We start from the raw sequence: 8203 nt of genomic DNA, 5'->3' as shown, positions 1-8203 counted from the left end.
TGAAGTATGTGCCACGTACTGCGATCAAATCTCAAGCACTGGTTGACTTCATTAATGACTGGACAGAGATGCAGATGCCAGAAGAGAAACCAGACAACACGTATTGGAATATTCATTTTGATGGGTCCAGACAGTTGGAAGGCTCGGGGCTGGAGTTGTGTTAACTTCTCCGCGAGGTGACAAATTTTGTTATGTGTTATGGTTGGTGTTTCCTTGCACTAACAATGCAGCAGAGTATGAAGCCTTGCTCCATGGTCTTCGAGTGGCAAAAGAGATGAGTTTGAGCCGGGTCAGATGTCTTGGCGACTCAGATCTAGTGGCTCAACAGGTATCTGGCAAGTGGGATTCCAAGGACCCTCTCATGGCGGCTTATCGCCGGGAGGTTGATGCCGTTGCAGGGCATTTTAAAGGTTATCAGGTGGAGCACATTGACCGTCGAAAGAACGAAGCGGCTGATGCCTTAAGCCGGTTGGGGTCTCAGCGTAAGCCGGTACCACCTAACACCTTTTTGGATATTTTGCATAACCCCTCTGTCAAGTTGCCCATAGAAGAAGATTTAGCTGTTCCTGACACGGAGGCGCAGTTGGTGGCGGCTCTTCATGTCATCCCAGATTGGACAGTACCATTCTTGGCTTACATGACCCGGGGAGAGTTGCCAGCGGATGAGACCCTGGCTCAACAGATAACCCGGTGTTCTAAGTCAATGACGATTTTGGATGGAGAGTTATATCATCGCAGTGTTTCCGGAGCGTTTTAGCGGTGTGTTTCCCCCGAAGAAGGTCAAGAAATCCTTCGTGAGATCCATGAAGGCGATTGTGGTCATCACGCCGGGTCAAAATCTTTGGTGGCCAAGGCATTTCGTCACGGTTTTTACTGGTTGATGGCTCACGCCGATGCAGAAGATCTGGTCAGTAGATGTGATGGATGTCAAAAGTTTGCACGACGAGCGCATGTGCCGGCTCAAGAGCTCCGGATGATTCCAATCACTTGGCCGTTTGCGGTCTGGGGGCTTGACATGGTGGGACCTTTCAAAAGGTCTAAGGATAAAAAGACACATCTCTTGGTGGCATTTGATAAATTCACCAAGTGGGTTGAGGCGGAGCCTGTGAGTAAGTGTGACGCGGCCACGGCGGTTCAGTTCATGAAAAAGGTGATCTTCCGTTTTGGTTTTCCACACAGCATTATCACTAACAATGGCACTAATCTGTCCCAAGGGGCTATGGAGGAGTTTTGTCAACGAGAGCACATCCGACTTGATGTTTCTTCTGTAGCTCATCCTCAATCCAATGGTCAAGCTGAGAGAGCCAATCAGGAAATTTTGAAAGGGATCAAACCCCGGCTTATGGTTCCTTTACAGCGAACGCCGGGTTGTTGGATAGAAGAATTACCCTCGGTGTTGTGGAGTATCAACACCACACCTAACAGGTCTACAGGTTACACACCTTTCTTCATGGTTTATGGTGCAGAAGCAGTGTTGCCTAGTGACATCCGTCATGACTCGCCCCGTGTGGCGGCTTATGTTGAAGCTAATAATGAACAAGCCAGACAGGATGCACTTATGTTGTTGGATGAAGAAAGAGACTTAGCAGCGGCCCAGTCAGCAATTTATCAATAGGACATGCGCCGTTATCACAGCCGCCAGGTTAAGTCCAGGACTTTTCAGGAAGGCGACTTGGTGCTCCGGCTCATCCAGGATCTATCAGATGCACACAAGTTATCCCCACCTTGGGAAGGACCCTTTATGGTCAGTAAGAACTTAAACAATGGGTCATATTACCTCATTGACGTTCGAGAGCACAAAGACTCACGTAAGTCGGAGGAGGAGACCCGCCGGCCGTGAAACATTGCTCAACTTCGGCCATACTACACCTGAGCCACCGGCTCTCATCATGTACATACTTTAACATTGTGTATACCATGACAAGCAATAAAGTAAGACCATCGGTCTCTTTTCTTTTCAAATATTATGCATCTTTGTTATTTGTTATTTTCAAATGACTATTAAGGAACTGATCATATTTGAATCAAGTTTAACCTTTTTAGTCCAGCTTATGATCGTATCCGAATCTAGCTGCAAAACTCATGGTCACTTGGGGGCTTCCTGTTCAAACATAGGTCGTATTCGAACCAAAGAGAACATAGCTGTCATAACCCTCTTGATCGGCTCAAGGCCAAACTCACTTGGGGGCTTCTTGATCGTATCCGAATCATAGCTTAACCCCTTTTGGGTCCGACTTGGATCATATTCGAATCAGGGTCGTTAAAAACCTCTCAAGGTCATTAGGGGGCTTCCTGTTCAAACATAGGTCGTATTCGAACCAAAGAGAACATAGTTGTCGGTACCCTCTTGATCGGCGCAACGCCAAAGCCACTGGGGGGTATATGGTCATATTCGAACCTTAGCTTAACCCCTTTGGTCCGGTTTACTGATCGTATTCGAATCAGAAACCCCCAACCTTTTTAATACAGGGTTAAATTATGCTTATTATTTGTTGCTTGCCTTTTAGTTTTTTGTTGTTTCAATATTACAAACGATTAGCCTGGTCTTCTTCACCGGCTCGACTATTTGACAACATAGCCGCCCGGGTCATTCAAACCAGTGGTTTAAGGATGAAAAGGTGCAACCTACCAAGGTATAATGATCATTGAGTATTCGAAAAAGCATTGGCTTCTCATAAAGATTGAATTATCAAATTCATCACCCGGGTTATTTAAACCGACGGTCTAAGGATCAAAAGGTACAAGGTATGGTTATTACTTATACACAATTACCTGCTGCATTAACTAAAAGAGTTAGTTTCAGCCCTTGTCCTTTATTTATATCTGTCTTTGGTTCCTATTGTGGTAAACGTATTGGCTATAAATTGGGTGTTTTAACCCGTTTGGTTCTAAGCCGCCAAGCCAGTCTTTTCTTTGTATCTACAGGAACAGAGTTCAAACGTTGCAGAAACAAACGTTAAATACGATGCATACATTGGCATCAGGAAACACAAACTCACATAAAAGTGTTTTATGCGCAATGGCATAAGCAAAGCATACAGTGTTTTCACAGCTAAACTATTACAAGGCTTTATAAGCCCACGAAGATGATCATTGTTCCTCCCTTGCCGGTTCACCACCTTCTGTTGGCTGGAAGTTGGGTTTTGACCAATCAAAACCGTTCACGGCTACAAATTCGGCTTCGTCGTCGATCAGGCCGACCGGGTCAACTTCTGGGGCAAATGTGTCTTCTCTTACTGGTGGGATCAAATCTGTTACCTTGTACGAGGGAGTGGCCATCTTCTTATTCTCACTATCAAAACCCGACAGGTATTTATCAACATTGGTATCATCTCTAAGGGTAGTTGCCTGAGGCCGGACTCCGCGCACGCAAGCCATGAAGTCATCCTGATCAAAAGGAGATATGTATTCCTTCACGGTGGGATAACCTCTGGCCACGTCCGCCGGGTCTAGGTCTGGCACCCAAGCTTTGGAGCGGCTCAGGGCAGTCAAAGCTCCGTCTCGCACGTAGGAGCGTTTCACTTCTTGAAACCTGGCAGGCAGGATTGACAGTTTCTTCAGGACATCGCTGAGCCGGTTGGGTCCTTGATTACCAGGAGAGATGGCGGCAAGAGCCCGCTGTGCGCCAATGTACAGTTGTTCTACCAAAGTATACACTGCCTTCAGCTTAATCAATGGGTCTTGGCTCATATTTTTGCTTCGAGGGCCTGCATAAATTTTACACAAAGTCAGTTGGCAGCTTATACTCCGGATCAGCAAAAAGCACACACAGTTAAAATCGGACGGCTTACCAAAGATGGCAGCTACCATTTGAGACACCCAGCCCTTTAACCCGTTCATCTCTGTTGAAATCTCTTCAAGGGCTATTTCGGCCTTCTCAGCACGTTGGGTCAGAAGCATTTTTTCCTCTCCCCGAGTTTTCTTTTTGACAGCAAAGCTGGTCTTTAAATTTTCCGTCTCAGACAGACTTATTTGCAGTTTGGAGTTAGCAGATTTAATTTCTGCCTCTTGACTCGCTAGCCGGGTCTTCGCATCAGTTAATTGCGAGTTCAATTCAGATAAGGCATTCTGCAAAACATTCAGATGAGTCAAGATTTTGTTTCAAAGTTCAAACAATCAAGATTCAAGTCTCAAGTACTTTACAAACAAACAACTTGACACTTGGGGGCTAATGTATGCCAAAACAAATTTTTATGAATCTAAAGACATACTTGAAGTCCCAAGTACTTTACAAAGTAACAACACTTGGTACTTGGGGACTAATGTATGCAATTCAGCAAGGTTCTCTAGGTTAAGCCGGAGTATTAAGTTCTTTCAAAATGGTACAAATCGATTTAAAGTACCGACTCATTTATGATAAAAAAGAACCGGCCCTTGGGGACTACAGGTGAAGCTTTGTTCTATTGGATTCAAGGAAAATTTTAAAGGTAAAGGTTTTGGCCTATATTTTAAAGTCTACAAATCATTCCATTTATTTCATAATCCGAAGACTTGGGGGCTGAAGGAATATAGATAAGCCGGAAGAGCGTACCTCGTATTTTAACTGCAGCTGCTTGACCATTTCAATCTCAGAATCGCGACTGGAGTGTACATGGCTAAGATAGCCGGATAAAATATCATTGGCATTTAGATGGTCATAGTTGGCAACGTCAAAGCGAACTTTCTGCCTCTCCAAAGCCTCTTGTTTTGTTGTACACCGAGCCAGCACGGTTGGGTTCCCCGATTCAATAAAGCGGCTCCCGGTAATCTGAACATCTTGTGCATATGGAGATGGCGGGTTGGCTGAGCTTGATGGTCCAGTTCTGGAAGGGTTCACAGTGGTCTCGTCAAATGACGGCTCAGGAGGATTTGCTTCGGTGTCAACAGGCGGGTCTTCTGGAGCGTCAGTTAATGGAGAAGATGGCCTAGCCGGGTCAGATGCCAGCACCAACGGGTCTTCCGCTGGCTTAGCTGCCTTCGCTTTCTTGGATTTAGCTTGGCCACTATGAAAAAATGTTGTAGAATTGTCAGTATAAAGATACAATTTGAACAACCCAGGAAATATGAGGATTTTTCATTACCCAGGGGCAGTCTTGAAAGCTGGAAATTGCGTCTGCGATGAGTCGACACAAGAGCGAGACACCTCCTGAAAGGATAAAATAGAGTTAAAAGAAATACAAAGGGAAGGATCCATTAAATAGAGTTAAAGACAGAAAGAGGTAAACCTCATGCGGATGTTTCTGAGGAGTTTGTTGAAGAACGACAGCCGGCTCATCTTCAGTCCAAGCTTGACGGCGGCTTTCATGTTGCTGTTTTTTCAAAACGAAAGTTGGGATCCAAGTGAGCTAAAGGGTTAGAAAACCTTACTTTACGGATCACTCGTCGAACTTTTTGTCTTGGCAAGGGCTTTGAGTCGGAGGAAATGATAGTTACCTCTGCTTCCCCAGCCTAACTAGCCCCAGTGTCATCCTGGTAATGATCAGTGTCAATAAGATTGTTAAATTTTTTGCCAAGGGAATCAAGGGCTACCTCCGAGTCAAATGTATCATCAAGCTTCATCAAGTCTTCAGCAGTACTCTTTTTCTTCTTTTTCGACCTCCAGGTCGTTTTCTTGGCGTTTATGGCGGCGGCTTTCGCTTTCTTGCCCGCCTCGTGGTCATACTTAACTTTCCAGAAGTCAGAATTGGCCTGCAGACAGGTAAAAACAAGGTAAAGAGTCAGGCGAGTATTAAAATAATACGGCTGGAAAAATACAAAAGAGAGAAATAATGACATCCTTACTTCTGGAACCGGGTTAAGTTGGCAGAAGGGATTTAACCCGACGACACTGCAATCTTCATATTTCCCGTTCACCAAAAGAGTTGACATTGAGAAAATATCTTCTTCTTTCAATTGAACGGGGTTGTGACGAAGAGAGTCATCCGGGCCTCCACCATACTCATACATCAGCTTTGACCGGCGGCTCAAAGGGATGACCCGCCATGAGATCCAGCGGCGGGTCAGATCAACTCCAGTTAACCCGTTTCCCAACAAAGCGTTAATCCTTTTGATGGATGGTATCAGCCTTTTGCGTTCAGCGACAGTCAGCTTATCAGGAAGCGCGAACTTGGAGTCAAGATGATCGGGGCGGTAACCCGGCAGGGGCTTCTCGTTTGCTGGTGAAGTGTCCTGACAGTAGAACCAAGCCTGGTTCCAGTCCTTTGGGTGACTTGGTAAGACAATAAGGGGGAAGACGGCACCCTGCCGGTGCTAAATTTATGTGCCTCCAAGCTCTAAACTAAGGCCGTTGGTGCACTCATTCTGCCGGTTCAGATAAAAGTATTCTCTAAATAACTCCACGGTCGGCTCTTGTTGAAGATATACTTCACAAAGTACTTGGAAGTTACAAATGTTAGATATGGAATTAGGCCCGATATCTTGAGGATGGAGCTTGAAAAAATGGAGAACCTCTCTGAAGAACTTTGAGCCGGGCGGTGAGAAGCCACGGTTCATGTGGTTAGTAAAAACGATCACCTCACCATCTCTCAGATTGGGCCGTTCTTCTTCCGGATCAGGGGCACGGTAAGACATGATGGTTTTCGCTGGCAGAAATCATATGATGAAGAACTCTTTTAAATGTTCCTCAGTTATGGTTGAGGGAACCCAGTTACAGATGGTTGGTGCTTTCGACGGCATGATGTGCAAGGAACTGAAAAGAAAAGCAACATGCCGGTTCAGTTTAATGGTGAGATTAACAGTTAAGGGATGAAATTGCAAAACAAGTAATGGCGGCTTAACTAAGGGCTAATGACATATAAGGAAAAGAAAGTCGGTGCGGTAAGCCGCCATGACTATAGATTCTTTTAGAAAGCGGATTCAGCTAAGTGTTGGGACAAAACAAGTTTCCCAAAATGCTTGATATTATTTCAGATCAAATGGATGTTCAAAATGAAAAAATTTCTAGACCTAAAAATACAGCCCACATGAGTTCATCAGATCTAAATATAGCTCTTGTACCAGAAAAAGGAGTCTGCTAGTATCAAAAGGAGGCACCAAACAACTACTGCCTGAACATACATCTCTTTTGGATCAAAAAGAGGAGGCAGTGGACGAACTACGAAGAAGCCATGACGAACTACGAAGAACACATAGAAACCCTAAACATGGATCTGAGGAGCAGGAAAGTGAGAACTTACAGCTATGGATCTTCTGCGGAGGTTGCCGCCGTTTCTATGAACCAACTCGGGTTGATGCAGCGGCCAAGGTTGACGGAGATGGAGGTGGAGCGCGGTGGCGGTGAAGCTCGAGCAGTAGCAGGGTCGCGAGAGGAAGAAGACGGAGAGAGAGAGAAGAATGAGGAAGGCCGGGGCGAGCCTATTTATAAGGGAAAAGGTGAACAGACAGGTGCGAAGATCAAGGAAGAGACAAATAAATGGTTATCCAGCTATACAGGTGCCTTGATTCTCGGGAAACATTAAAGATAAAAGATCCGTTGGAGGATGACGTCATGAAAGTTTTTTGCATTTCCAAGAGATGATGTCACAGAGGGTTACAAGGAAATTTCAGTAAAGATAAGAAGATGGATTTTTTGCTAAGTATGGAAGATTGACAAAGAACAAAGTTCAAAGTCAACCTGGGGCCTAATGTTGGGGATATTACTATCAGTTGAGACCCGCCCAGGAGGGGCCGGGTCAGCCCCAATAGCGGGTTACGCAAGAAGCCCAGTAAATATTCAAGATTGTAGTTTATTAAGACTTATAGAAGGCGCAAAGGCCTGAAGGCGTTTTAAGGCCTGATATTATGAACCGCCATATGTAAGGAAAGACTTGTAAAGAAAGGCATGTAAAGGAAGTCACCGAGTCGGACACAATTATAAGCTGGCCGGGACTCTGTAGGCCACCAGGCGTCAACCCATGTATATAAGGGGACGACCCGGTGGCGGCTTGGGGCAAGAAACAACAAGTCGATAACCAAGCCGGCGAGTTGAGCCTCTTGGCGATCGAAACCTCAGCAATACCAATCCCAACTAGACGTAGGCTTTTACCTTCATCGTAAGGGGCCGAACTAGTATAAAACTCTCTCATGTCCTTTGTCCCGATTAACCCCTTTAAGCTTCCTAGTGCGATGGCCCTACGACTAAGTCCTTGTTCTAGGACATCTGCCATGACAATTCCACGACAGGTTCCCAATTCATAATTGCAGACACCTTCTCAGGATTAACAGCTATGCCCTTGGCAGAGATGAT

The sequence above is a fragment of the Triticum urartu genome, chromosome 6A (genome assembly GCF_056163025.1).
Source record: "Triticum urartu cultivar PI428250 chromosome 6A, HENAU_Tu73, whole genome shotgun sequence".
Classification (NCBI taxonomy): Eukaryota; Viridiplantae; Streptophyta; class Magnoliopsida; order Poales; family Poaceae; genus Triticum; species Triticum urartu.
This window is presented reverse-complemented; position numbering follows the sequence as displayed.